Below are 14,343 nucleotides of genomic sequence, written 5' to 3'. Positions count from 1 at the left end.
ATTAACCAAGGGTTTCATGGACCCCAGGTTAGTATAAGCAAAAAAAATTGCATGTTATCTCCAAGTAACTGAATTTAGAAAGAAATTGGATCATTTAGTATTGATTTTATTTTTAGGGAAAATCAAAATCAACTTAACCTGGAATAAATGTACAGTATCAGTGACTATTTCCAAATGTAAAAGTGCAATTGTGAAATTGTATTGCATTTCTGATATTAATGCACATTAATATGCGCAAGTTCTTTCCAAAGAACCTAATGACACCAGTAGCCACAGATGCCTTTCTAAACTGGATTTTAGATCTCTAGACAATGATTATCATGAAACCACCTCACTCAATCTGGGATCATAGCATGTGGTATTCTTGCTTTATTCTTGTTCTAAAACACATGTTATTTATAATAGAAGCATTAGCATGGATCACAGGACTCCAAGTCAAATACTGCAAATCTCCTCTTATGAAGCGGTGTGTGTCCTAGATGTCCAGTGCACAGGCCAAATTCCTGGCAAGTGATTCCCTGAAGATCACGTCTTTGTTCCTCTTAGGGAATTGTGAAATACTCGCCTATTTTTCTATCTTTTCCCCTCTCTCTCCTCTGTAGCATTCAAAGTGTATGTTGTTGCTGTTTAGTTACTATAGGTAGCATTCCTTGAAGAGCTGACATTCTCCTCTGATGTTGCTCCATAAATGCTGGCAGCTACAATTAATTTATGGTGGCCCATTTGGGAACTACTCTAGCCAGTGTCTTTGTATTTCTTTCCATTTGGCCAAAGTTGTTGCACATTCATTTTCAATCAACTTCATGACACTTTGAGGAGTGCTTGATTTAAATGATCAATCTACAATCTAGCTCACCAAAAGAAGGTGCAATCTGATATCTGACAAGAGCATATAAACAATGTGAATTCAATGGTTTGATATAGTTAGGTATTAAAAAATAACTTTTCATCAAGTGCCATAAAATAAGATGGCAGATTTTTAGTGCACAGTGGAAGATACTGCAAGAATACTGTCAGCTGTCTCAATGTTTGCTGATACATACTTTGTGAGCCAGAGAGTTAAGAATGTATACAGGCAGTTGTAGAAGAACATATACCATCCAGCAGGGTACCTCGATATCAAAGGCAGTCCTGAATGAAAATGGAAATATCTGGGAAATAGAACAGACAGGAGAAATAAACTCAGAGTTTATGTCATCATAGAGAACCACAGATCAAAAAGAACAGTTTTTTCTGTTTTTCACAGCAAGTACAAAAGTCACAAAGAAGGGAATGTGAGCATGCAATATGCATGCCGAACATATCAGAGGCAATGTGACTTTCAGAACTTTCTGAATGATAAGACCAACAATGACACCAACCTTAAACAAAGAGATTTTATGTTAGGGCAGGAATCAAATGAAAAACTGAGGAGCAATTTTAATCAGGGAGGATGAATTAGATGTCAAATCGAATGATGAAGAGTACAAATGAGACTGCGTGTGTCATATTGTTCACATATTTGTTCTCTCTACCTAATGAATGATATGCATGTGATATCAGGAGTGCAGCAAAGGTTCACCAACATGTTTCTTGCAATAGAAGTTAGCCACTAAGGAACGATTAGGTGAATTGGGTTTGTTTTTTTTTCCCTCTGGAGCTTCAAAGAACAAAAGGTAATTGCAATGAAAGTTATTATGGGGCTTGACAGAGTGCATGTGTGGGTATTTTGTGCTTTAGCTGGTATGTCCAGGAGCAGGAATTACAGTCAGCCAATCAGGACTGAGGGGAGAAAAGTTTCTTTTATACTTAGAGAGCAGAAAATCTTTGGAATTTTTGACCTAGGAAGCTTGTGAAAGTGTACATGTTGAGAATATTCTAAATAGTGGTTTATAGACTTTTAGGTAGTAATCCAATCAAGGCACATGGGGTTAAAATGGAAACCCAGAGCAGAGATGATTGGCAGAGCAGGGATGAAGGCCAGAATGCTCTCCTACTGCTCCCATTGGTTATATCTCTATGTTAATTAAATACCAAAACAAATGGCTGTTGGAAGAGCACAAAGAATAGTTGAAATAAGGGAGATAAAAGTCAGGGAGAACTTACTGAAACTCTCCACTACTTGATGGACTGATATAATATCTGAACAGTAAACTAGGTTATTATAAAATTACTTGATTTATGGTTCAGAGAACTTGATCACTGGTCATTAACAATTATCGTGTTGCTACCAGGATTGTTAAGCAATTAACGTTCAGCAGTGAATATGAACAGTAATTGCTGTATACAACTTACAAGTTTAATGGCTTTAATTAATGAAAGCTGGTGTTTCTGTAAAGAGTAGAAACTGTAAATCAATCAACAAATTATAAATGTTGTGCATTTCATAATGCATCTCTTTATCCCTAAACATTGTGATGGGTTTGAGTTTGCTGACTGCAATGTTCTAAACTCAAATGGAGACCTTTAGCCATTTTGGAAATAAATAGCCATCAGTAATCTCACAAAAGGGAGATTATACTCAATCTTCAAAGACTAGTTCACTTCCTTGTTCATTCTCCACAGCGAGTTTAGCTGCCAATACCCACTATTTGAGTGGTGATCCCCTCTTCCTACCAAGAAGAAGATACTTCCAGAGAACTAAATAGTTCAAAACACAGTTCATTTATTTTTGGTGATACACACTTAAATCCAAACAACACTCATAAAACATATTTAAAACTCACAGACGATTTCTATTTTAAACATTTCCCAAATTACAAACCATTTCAAACCATTTCCAGAATACAAAACGTTTCTAAGACACAAAGCCTAATACATCAAGGATTTCCAAAACATGGGGATGATTCTTCTAAACTAAAAAGGCATACCCCTGAGTTGCAGATGAACAAATTGCCTGTCAGAGAAACTGAAGCTGAAAGAACAGATTCTAGTTCACCTTATTTTTCTTCCATGTTTTTGATATTTCTTACCCTGTTCCTAATAATCTGAACTGTTCTCTACATTTAATATCATTTTCAGCCACTGGGGTTACTTCACAAGCGTATGATATTTCCTTAGATATCCTTTTTAACATAATTGATCTAAAAGCATCTTGGATGCATAGAGTAGACCTTCACTTAATGTTCAGAGCTCACAAATAATGCTGTACAGCTAACTTCCTTGAGTACATAAAACTCCCAACAATAAACACATCAGTTATACTAAATGATATTATCTATCTGGTCTGCAAGCTTCCTTGAACTAAGCAGCTCAATCAGTTTGGCTGTTTTAAAACAAACCAATTTAAATAACTAATTGTCTTATACTGCATCTTCAACAGTAGTAAAGCAAATGAGCAAGTAGACTGCCTCATGGACAGAGCTTGCAAACAAAGATGTGTTTTTAATATCAGGCTGATTACTGCTTGCTATTTACATTTTAAGAACGGAAGATTGACTTCCATTTATGACCAGAAACTAAACAAATAAATATTAGTTGGAAATTTACTTTCAATTGTTTGTGATCTCATAAGTGGCAGCTGCTGTGTTTAGAAAGCCAAGATTAGCTAAGAAGAGACCAACAAACCAAGAAATGAATATATACCACAACATGCAATACACTATGCCCATTAATAATCATTGAAATATGATAATATTTATGGAAACATACACCTGGAAAATTACCGTTTGTACTGATCAAACCAAATGCAATTAAAATGTGTTCCTATGGTATAGTTATTATGTAAGTCAGTATACATAACATAAAATTTGCTGCCAAGAAAATTCCTTCTCACTAACACCCAGTAAAGGGCACTGTACAGATAAAAACTGTCTTCACTGAAAATGGAGTGATATTGCATCCATTTCCAGTTTCTTACTGGCTGTTGAAATAGAAAACAACTCCTAACTTTCCATTATGATTTTTCTTCACCATTGTAAATATATTTCTGATACAAACATTTGCTGAAGTGGCCTGAACAAAATGGCGGTTTTCAGTTTCTGACAGGACAACCAACTTTTAATTACCATTTCCCCTTAAACTGATCACTGCAATTGGCAAGTGTTCAGACTGCATTCTTTTCACTCTCTGAAATTTGTGACCAGTTGTAATGTCAGGTAGTGGCTCACAGGTGCCTGAGTTAGTTGATCTTGCTGAGGTCAATGTCATGCACATTCTCAGATTTGGCAGGCAGCTACTGTTCCAGATTCTGCCACTTTTCCAGATTTGCTGCTCATTGCTGCATTTAGTGAGGTCGCCCCATGCTCCATAAAACAGACTTTTCCTTCAACACACACAAAATGCTGGAAGAAATCAGTATGCCAGGCAGCATCTATGGAAAAGAGTAAACAGTCAATGTTTTAGGCCGAGACCCTTCAACAGGATATGATTTTATCTTGATGAAGGGTCTCGGACTGAAATTTTGACTGTTTACTCTTTTTAGCCAGAAGCTAGTGAATCTGTGGAATTCACTGCCACAGACAGCTCTGTAGACCACGTCAATGGGTATAAGGTGGAGGTTAATAGGTTCTTAATTAATCAAGGCATCAAAGGTTGTCGGGAGAAGGCAGGAAAAAAGGGGTTGAGAGGGAAAATATATCACCCAGAATGGAATGGTAGACCAGACTGACGAATGGTTTAATTCTGCTCCTCTGTATTATCGTCTTATGATTTTATGTTCATGTAAAATAAATATATGTCCAGCTGACATGACATTTATGTTTGTATTACACTTGTTTACTAGCAATAGGTAATGGCAAGAGGAATTTAAAAAATAATTGAAGTAGGTCACATGAAGTACTTCAAGTTTCTGGTATTAAGATTAATTTCAGGTTTTCAGTGCTATCTTCCAATTTATTTTGTTTTGTTTTAATTTTGTGTGAAAGAAGATGCTTCTGAGGGAATAGGATAAATATAATTTTCAAACAAAGCCACTCCAAGCACTATTCATATTGGATGTAGCAGTTTGTGTATACAAGGCATGGTCCTGTCAGTGAATCTTGGAGTGCACCAATTTCAGCCTATATATTTTTGTGAGAGAAGCGGTTTCAATGAGTAGGTTTGGGTCTGTGGCATCTCTTCAGAACTGGTTGACAATCAACAGTGAAGCAACCAGACAGGCAATTCTGCAACCATAGATGTGAAGCCAGGAAGGTACATCTCCCCCCTTGGTGCCAAGTCAAGGATGTCATAGAAAGGCTATACATTTGTACGAACCATATAAGTGGAAAAAGGGATGGTGTCCTATAATACCATTTTCCCACTAGAAATGCTACCTGATCCATTAAATTTGCTTATTTCAATAGACTTCTGCATCTGTAGTCTCCCGTGTTTTCCTTGTATAGAAGTTTTATAGTGAAGAGGATGGTCCTGGGCTTCAGAATGATGTTGATCAACTGTTAAGATGGACAAGTCCGAGGTAGCAGCACAGATGAAGAGGTGGAGTCAGTGTATGGAATATTTTTTCTTTTTATGTGGGACACAGAGTACATGAGAGGGGAGATTACACTACAAATTTATAAAACACCATTGAGGTACTGTGTACATTTCTGGTGCATCTCCACAGAAAGAACAAGACTGAACTGTAGAAGGTGCAGAGGAGATTCTGTTAGGATGGAGTGAGGAGGGATTGGACACTCTGAGTTTGTTTATGTTGGACCAGAGGAGTCTCAAAGAGAATCAGAATAGAAATATACAAAATAATGGAGAGTGCAGATAAGGTATTAGATGTTAAGTTTGCTCCCCTCAATGCAGTGTTAACTAAAACCAAGAGCCAAATGATTGAGAGGGATCTGAGAAGGAACTTTATCATCCAAAGGAGGCTAGGAACCTAGCACACACTATTTAAAAGGGTGGTGGAGTAAGAGGCTTTCTCAACATCTAAGAAGAATCCAAATGAACACTTGAATTGAAAATGAATAGAAAACTTTGGATCAGACGTGGCAAATAGCAATAGCTTGAATGGATACTTGGCAGTTGCTGTGAAGATGATTAGCCAAAAAGTCCAATTCTGAACTCTCTGTCTGCAGAATGACGTTTCATTCCCTCTACACTTAACCTTAGCCTTTGCTCTTTACAGATAAGCAGTCAATTAAGATGATATTATAGGGGGTTATTGCATATTGTTGTGACTATTCTATAGCTAGCAAGCCATTCCTAGGCTCGTCCTTGCATGGTTAACTGTTTTCTTTTATTATTTAGCAAATTACTGAAATTGCAAGCTGATAATGAGCCAATGTGAAGCAGTGGAACTAAGTTAACAGAGTAAGTAATTGTGTGTCACTTCTGTCCATTCAATTGGCACATTCACAAACATGGAGAAGGATAATTCAATTTTAAATCAGATACGGAATAGGCAATGAAAAGGAAAGTGATTTGAAACTAGGAGTGAAGCGATAAAAGTAAATGGGAGATAATAAACATTTAAAAAATACAGATTACAGACTGAAGGGATGAATCTTCATGCTTAACTTTCCATCTGAGAAATTGATTAGTCGTTATTGACAGATATTAAATTGTTAAAAAATATTCAGACTTGAAGTAATATATTTGACTTTCCATGACAAGGTTATAGTTACCTTATTTACCAGGCAAGTTCAGTGACATTATAGGATTTAACGTATTTCAATAGTGATGAGGAAATAAAATTGTGGCAAACTATAGCAAACTATAAACAACTATTTAATTAATGTAGACAAATGTTATTGTGAAATAAAGGCAATATAAAGTAATTTATTTCTGTAGATTTATGGCAATTTTACAAATCGCTGAATTGCAAATAAAGCCTGACATTTTTTATTTTCTACTTGTGTACTTGTTCTCCTAAATTAGTGAGTACACTTCAAAAAGACTTCATTGAATCTGATGCACTTTAAAGCTTTCTCACATCATAAAAATTGGTTTATTAATGCATTTCTCTCTACTTTGTGGAAGCTGTAAACATACAAAACTACCGTGTCAAAGTTATCAAGACAAAGCCTGCCTGAAAATTAATGGTCAACACAGAAAGGCTGATATTGCATTTTTGATTGCCGTATCTATTCAAGCTGATGTATTAAAAGTACACGTGACATGAAGGCAAAAGAGATGCAAAGATAAGTGGTATACTCATTTGGAGCTAATCATGGCCTTTAACCTGAGGGGCCGATAACCTCACTCTATGTAGTAAGTTCCTCTCAATAAGAAGGTTTAATGAGAATATTTTTGGCTGTTTTTGTTATGAAATTGTGTCAGAACCCAGATTAACCTTGAGCAGCTCAGAGGATCAGCAGCACTAGAGAAAAGCTCTGGATCAGTTGCTTATTTATTGTTAGTATTTCTATCTTTTTGAATTTACAGTTTGTTGTCTTTTGCACAAATAGTTGAATGCCAACATTGGTGTAGTCTTTCATTGATGCTGTGAAATAAATGGTTATTATTCTATTATGGATTTATTATTGAGTATGCCTGCAAGCAAATTAATCTCTTGGGTTATATATGGTGACATATATCTATACTTTGATAATAAATTTACTTAGAACTTTGAATACCATTGTTGTACCTAAGAATGGAAGAGTATAGGATGCAGAAGAGCATACAAGCTCAACTTTGAACTTACTGTTCATTAGGTCATCGAGTTGTGGTCTTAGGCCACGGCTCCATTGGCTGAGCCCCATCTGAACCCAATAATATTTTACCTACTTCATAGCAGAATAGTAGAACCAGAAGCAGGAGTAGATTCATACAAAATTCCAAATCAGTCAGCATATTAAGCATCCACTGATGAGTCATTTATGATTCAAACTTTCTTTTCTCCTGAGGTAGTGGTTTTGAATTGAATCTTCTACAGTGGATATGAGAAAACAGATGAAAGCACAGTGGAAATTGCAGACTCTTGCACAGGTGAGGCAGGAAGTCAGTAAGTACACAAGCTGTTTCTGAAGTGTTATGTCCTGATGGCATTTATACATGACAGCACATTCCAGCCACTCACTATTCTGTGGAAAAACTGGTCCTACACATCTCTTTTGAATTTACCGCTCTCACCTTAAATGCCTGCCCTCTACTTCTCATCATCTTTGGACCATAAAATTATATTGTGGGTATTGTAGGTCCACTTAACCACTCCTCCTGTATGTTTTATTGCAGCTTTCACCATCTGAATGCCAGTGTCATATCAGAATATTGTTGTAGTGACTTCCAAGCAGCAGACAAACATGATAGTTTAACTGAGGGACAGAAAACTAGCAGAAGGAGCTCAGATGGTTCATCCTGAATGTTCAGAAGTGAGCATCAGTCCCAGGACAGAGTGACTGAAAATGCTGGAGGCAATGTTGGAGTTTTCACTAAGATTGAAATAAGTGAGTTTGGTGCGAAGGCTCCCAACATGAATTGAGCCGCAAAGCTTCTTGTGATCCTGGCTGGGGGTGATACACCTTTGCTTGATCCATTAAATCAAATCATTCATAGTTATTTCTGGGAGCCAGCAATTCCTGACTAATATTAGCTGCCAAACACCTCAGGCATCAAACTTAAGTTAAAATGAAGCCAATGATGTCATTAGACTCTACCACCGAGAAAGCATTTTTTGCCTACAACATCTGATTTTTTTAATTGCTTTTTATAGTTGACATCAATATTATCCATGAACTTTTGAACTGAACCTGAAGTAACTTTTTTCAGAATTCCACTTAAGTCACTTGTTTTTCAAGAAAGCACTTAGTAAGTCTAGTCTGTACAATATGGCAGTAAATAAACTTCACAACTGGAAATTGTGATGTGAACTAATATTCAGATGTTTTGTGTCTAAAATGATTAATGTTCTTTAAACAACTGGTCTGGGGAAGAGAGGCTGCAAAGAAAGCTGTAAGAAAAAAATGTTTTGGAGCTGGTTTTGGTGGGGAAGTTGGAGATGGTGATGGGAAGGAAGCTGATGAACAGCATAAACTTCAAAACCTTATTAGAGATCTTTGAATTAATTGAAATTTTTTTTGACTGCTGAGAGGGAAAGGTTAAAGCTACTACTGGGATTTGTCCTGCCAATTAAAAATTAAGATTTATTACAGGGAAGGCAGAGATGAGTAGCAGATGGTTGAATCCCTGACTGAAGGCCTGTGACTACCAGTGTGCTGCAGTGATCGATGCCTTGTCCTTTGTTGTTTGTCATCTATATCAATGATCTGGATGATAATGTGGTTAATTGTATCAGCAAACTTGTGGATGATACCAAGGTTAGGGGTGTAGTGGATAATAAGGAAGGCTATCATACCTTGAAGAGGGATCTTCATCAGATGGAAAATTAGACTGGAAGATGGCAGATGGAATTTAATGCAGGCAAGTGTGATATTTTGCATTTCAGTAGAACCAACCAGGGTAGGCCTTACACAGGCACTGAGGAGTGTAGTAGAACAAAGGGGTCTGGGAATGCAGGGTCATAATTCATTGAAAGTGGCAACACAAATAGATAGGGTTGTAAAGAAAGCTTCCGGTTCATTGACCTTTTTAAATCAATGTATTAAGTACAGGAGATGGGATGTTATGTTGAAGTCATATAAGACATTGGTGAGGACTACTCTGTGCAGTTTTGGTCACCTACCTACAGGTAGGATGTAAACAAGGTTGAAAGAGTACAGAGAAAATTTACAAGGTTGTTGCTGGGTCTGGAGGACCTGAGATACAAGGAAAGATTGAATAGGTTATAACTGCATTCTTTAGAACATAGAAGATTGAAAGGCGATTTGATAGAAGTATACAAAATTATGAGGGGTATAGACAAGGTATGTGCAAGCAGGCTTTTTCCACAGATGTTGAATGGAACTAGAACCAGAGGTCATAGCTTAAGGGAGAAAGGTGGAAAAGTTTAAGAGTAACATGAAGGGAAACTTTTTCACTCAGAGGGTCATGCTAGTGTGGTGCAGGCAAGATCAATTTTAATATTTTAGAGAAGTATGGATAGGTATATGGATGGTAGCGGAATGGAAGGCTATGGACCCAGAGCAGATTAATGGGAGTAGGCAGCTTAAGTGGTTTCAGCATCGACCAGATGGGCCAAAGAGCATGGTTCTGTGCTTCTCTTTGACTCTATGGGGATTGCAAATACGTTTTCATGAAAGTATACAGACAAAATAAATGCATATCCAAAGAGGTAATGGATTATTCACAAGAAAATGCATTTAATCTACTGACATGTTGAGACATTAAGCTATTGGTGTGAACTGACTGTGACAATGCTACATCAGATTGTATTAAGTGATCCATGAAATGAAAGTTACTGAACTTACTATCAATACTCACCTATATCCCAAGCGGAAGATGGCTGGATTGACTGAGAATCCAATCAATATATCAGATGCCTGTCAAATGCGTAGTCACGGAAGCAGTCTATCACAGTGATGCTGGAAAGTAGAAACTCCAGCCTGCACGTCAGGGCCATTCAGAGATCCAGGTCTATCAAGAATTGTCAACACACCTGTATGACTAGATGACAAAGAAGCCTCTGGCTGAGTGAAAAAAATTTCCAGGGCCTCTGGCTTAGTCTGGGAACCCAGGAGATGAGAGCTTGTTGGAGGGAATGACTTACAAATAAAAAATGGCAAAATAGATGTTTCTTCAAAATAAGAGCCAATTAAATGATGACAGAGCTTTATCTTTTTGTAATGTGGTGTTTAATTATGAGACTATTACACATCCCTATGTAAAGGACAAAGGTGAAAGCCATTAATGGTTTCCATGGAAACATTTGTGAAATCAAGTAGATGACATCATCAGTATGTGTGAGCTGACCTTGTGACTTCACCTTGCACATGCAAATATGTAGATGTGCCAAGTGTTTTCAACCCAATCCCCATCAAACATTTTTATTTTAAAACACTGATGCATACATTTACTTTGGGACCTCATCGCATCAGCTTACTTTTTTTCAATTCCATGATAATGTTTATTTTAAAGGATGTGTCAGTTTGTTTTATATCCAAGCTGAATAGTTCTTGTGTTTGTTTATCCTCCATCAAAAGTATCTGCATAGGGCACTAGGTCAAGAAGGCAGATCCTCATCAGCAGAGGTTCCCAATCTGAGATCCACTGACCCCTTAGTTAACAGTAGGGGTCCATGGCATAAAAAAGGTTGGAATCCTCTGCACGCACATGATCAACCATACTATCTTTTTGCAGCTATCAACAGGCAGGAGGTACAGAAGCCTGAAGTCCCACGCCATCAGGTTCACAGACAGTTCTTCCCTTTAACCATTTAGGTTCTTGCAACAGCCTGCACAACTCAAATCACTACCTCAGCATTGCGCAATTATGACCACTGCAAACTATAACTGATTTTGATGTAATTGGGTTCTTTTTAGTATGATTTTGTTTATCTTTTTTCTTGTGCATATTGTGTCTCCAGTGACATATGCTTATGATGCTGCTGCAAGTACGATTTTAATTTTACCTCTGCAAGGTGGCAGATGCAGGAAATCTGAAACAAAACCAGAAAATGCTGAAAACACAGTAGTAATAACATCTGTGGAAGGAGGAAGAGTTAGTATTTTAAGCTGGAGATTCTTCATCACAATTGGTTCATTCCAGTTTTGAAAAAGGGTGAGTTAGTGTTGTAATACTGCATAGATCAAGACCATGCACATACCAACACAAAGCAATAAGCATGATGCAATGTTAATGATCCCTGAAGGAACATTGGAAGGTAAGAGCTAACAATTCATGTCAGACAGCAGCTGTGGAAAGGGAAACAGAATTAATGTTTCAGGTTGTAGACCTTTCATCAGAGTCAACAGTATACCCTTCTTTCAGCAGCTTGCTGAGTTGCAAAAACACCCTAAAATTTTTGGAAGCAGATCACTGATGGTCTTTAACAATCTCAATAAAACCATCATTCTCATCATCCGTATGTGACATCAATAAGCCCACAAGGTACAGGAGCAGAACTAAGACTTTTACTCCATTAAGTTTTCTCTCAACCCATTCACCTGTCTTCTATACACAACCTAAACTACTTATTATTGAGAACCAGTCAATCTTAGCCTTAAAAATGCACAATGACTTGGCTTCTAACAGCAAGGCAACAAATTTCACAGATTTATTTCTCTCTGGCTGAAGAAATTTCTCCTTAGTTCATTTCTCAAGGAACATCCCTTTATTTTGAGGCTCTGCCCTTAGATCTTATACTCCCATATGAATGGAAACATCCTCTCCATATCCACTCTATCCAGGCCATTTAGTATTTGATAAGTTTCAGCAAAATCCATCTCAGAGTTATAGAGAGGTAAAGCAAAAAAACATGATTTTCAGTCCATCAGTTCCATGCCAACAATACAGCACTCATTTCTTGCACTAACGTTAACCATCCATTTCATGCTTTTCACATTATCATAAACTCCTTGCAGATTCTACCATTCTCTCTCTCCCTCTTTCACACACACACACACTAATAGCAATTGCCTAGTAACCTGTACATCTTTAGCATGTAGGGTGTGGGGTGGTGTGGAAATAAGAACACCTGGGGGAATTTATGTGATCAGAGGGGGGAGAAAAAGGAGATTCCTCTTAGATAGCACTAGTCAGGATGAAATGTGGACCACTAGAGCTTTAAGGTTGGAGATCTGAGACACAAAAGATTCAGAAGATGCTGGAAATCTTGAAAAGCACACAATAAATGCTGGAGGAACTCAATAGTAGGAATCAATGCAGAGAATTTTTTGGCAGTGATTCGATCACCAGGACTCTCCCTGCTGCCCATCTTCACTAATGCATTGAGATGAAGTAGATATATAACCAAAGCATTTCTGGTTTATTTGTAAACAACACATAATTAATTTACACATTGAGACTTCTAAGTTGTTGATATGCACTGCCTGTGTGTGAGAATATTGAATTGCTGGAAATTGGCATGCTGCATAACTCTCACATCCACTCAAGTTCACAGTATGATTCAGAGAGAGAACAGGTTAACTTTACTTAAAGATACATTATAGAATGAGATGACAGAGTAAGGAAGTTGATGTGGGGAGAGATGGTGTGGAAGGAGCATTTGCAGAGATGGTGATTGTGGAAGGAGATAAAATGGTAGTTGGTGGTGAGCAAATGCAGAAAATGGAATTATTGCAGAAGACTGGGTGAGCAATTGCTAGAGAAGGGCATACACATCGGACACTGGGGATCAGCCAAACTGTGGGAGGGAGGCTCACTTTATCAGCTAATGAAAACAGTCCAAGCTTCCTGGCCCTCTGCCCACTTCCAGGAGAAGCACATCTTTCTTCAGTTGACAACCTTCCTGACTCCTGGGAATTATGGTCCACAGCCATTAAATTTAAGTAGCGGCAGAAGCTAATGTCATAATGCAATCAAATCATTGATAGATCCTTTGGGACACAGACTACCATTCCCAACCTGCCAAGGGTAATCCATACAAAGGTTAATTCTGCGGGAACTGGATTTCAAACTTTAACCAATTAAGTTATCTTTGTTGTCTGTAATTGGTGATATGGGTGGATGGTTTACTTCTCAGATTCCCCTTCTCTCTTCATGTTTAGATGGAAGAATGGTAAGGAAGCCAAACACATTTAGATAAAGCAGAAGTTTAAAGTAATTTCCTAAAGTACATTTCCTTAAACAAAAGGAAAATACAAATGCATTTATTTCAGTTTCTTGTACAATTATTTGTTCTCATTACAATAACTGTTATTTTAATAATTGGGATCATTTGCCTATATTCTTTGTATATAACATTAATGTCATCCTAAGTTGAGAAGGTTGTCCTTCAACAAATGGCTGACGAAGTTAAATCTGAATTCTACTGAGTTAAGACACTGAGGGGTGATCTCATTGAAGCAAAAGATTCTAAGAAGGTATGGCTAGTTGTAATGCAAAATAATGATCATTACTGAAAACATATGCAATGGAATTTTTTCTTGCAGATGGTGGTGAAGCTTTGGAATTCTCTACTTCAGAGGTCTCTGAAGGTTATATTATTAAAGGCATTTAGAGGAGCTTTTTCTTTGAAAGATGACAAAATTGAGGACTATGGAAATAGGCAAGAAGAAATGAGACTGGGAGCAGTTAGCCATGACCACAAGCAGGTTTGAGTGTCCAGATGGTTTACGCCCATTTTCCTGTGTTCTTTTGTTCTTCCTTTGGAATTATCACATCTTGTCAGTCTGCTGGGAGCCAGATCAGTGGCACTCAATTTTAGTGACCAAGAAAGTTACAAGAGATCCCGATATGACATCTGGAAAGCCATTTCATGGGCGGTGGCAATTCTGGATTAAACTTGAATCAATGAAGGATGCTTGACAGTGTGGCAGAGCTTGAATATTTTCACCTTTCATAAAGTTAGATTAAGTGAACTAGGAGACAGTCGAGCTTTGCTCAACACCTTCTATGCTTATTTTGACAGTCAAA

Source organism: Hemitrygon akajei, chromosome 7, assembly GCF_048418815.1.
Source record: "Hemitrygon akajei chromosome 7, sHemAka1.3, whole genome shotgun sequence".
In the NCBI taxonomy this organism is placed as follows: domain Eukaryota; kingdom Metazoa; phylum Chordata; class Chondrichthyes; order Myliobatiformes; family Dasyatidae; genus Hemitrygon; species Hemitrygon akajei.
The sequence above is the reverse complement of the archived record's forward strand: the minus strand, read 5'-3'. Positions refer to the sequence as shown.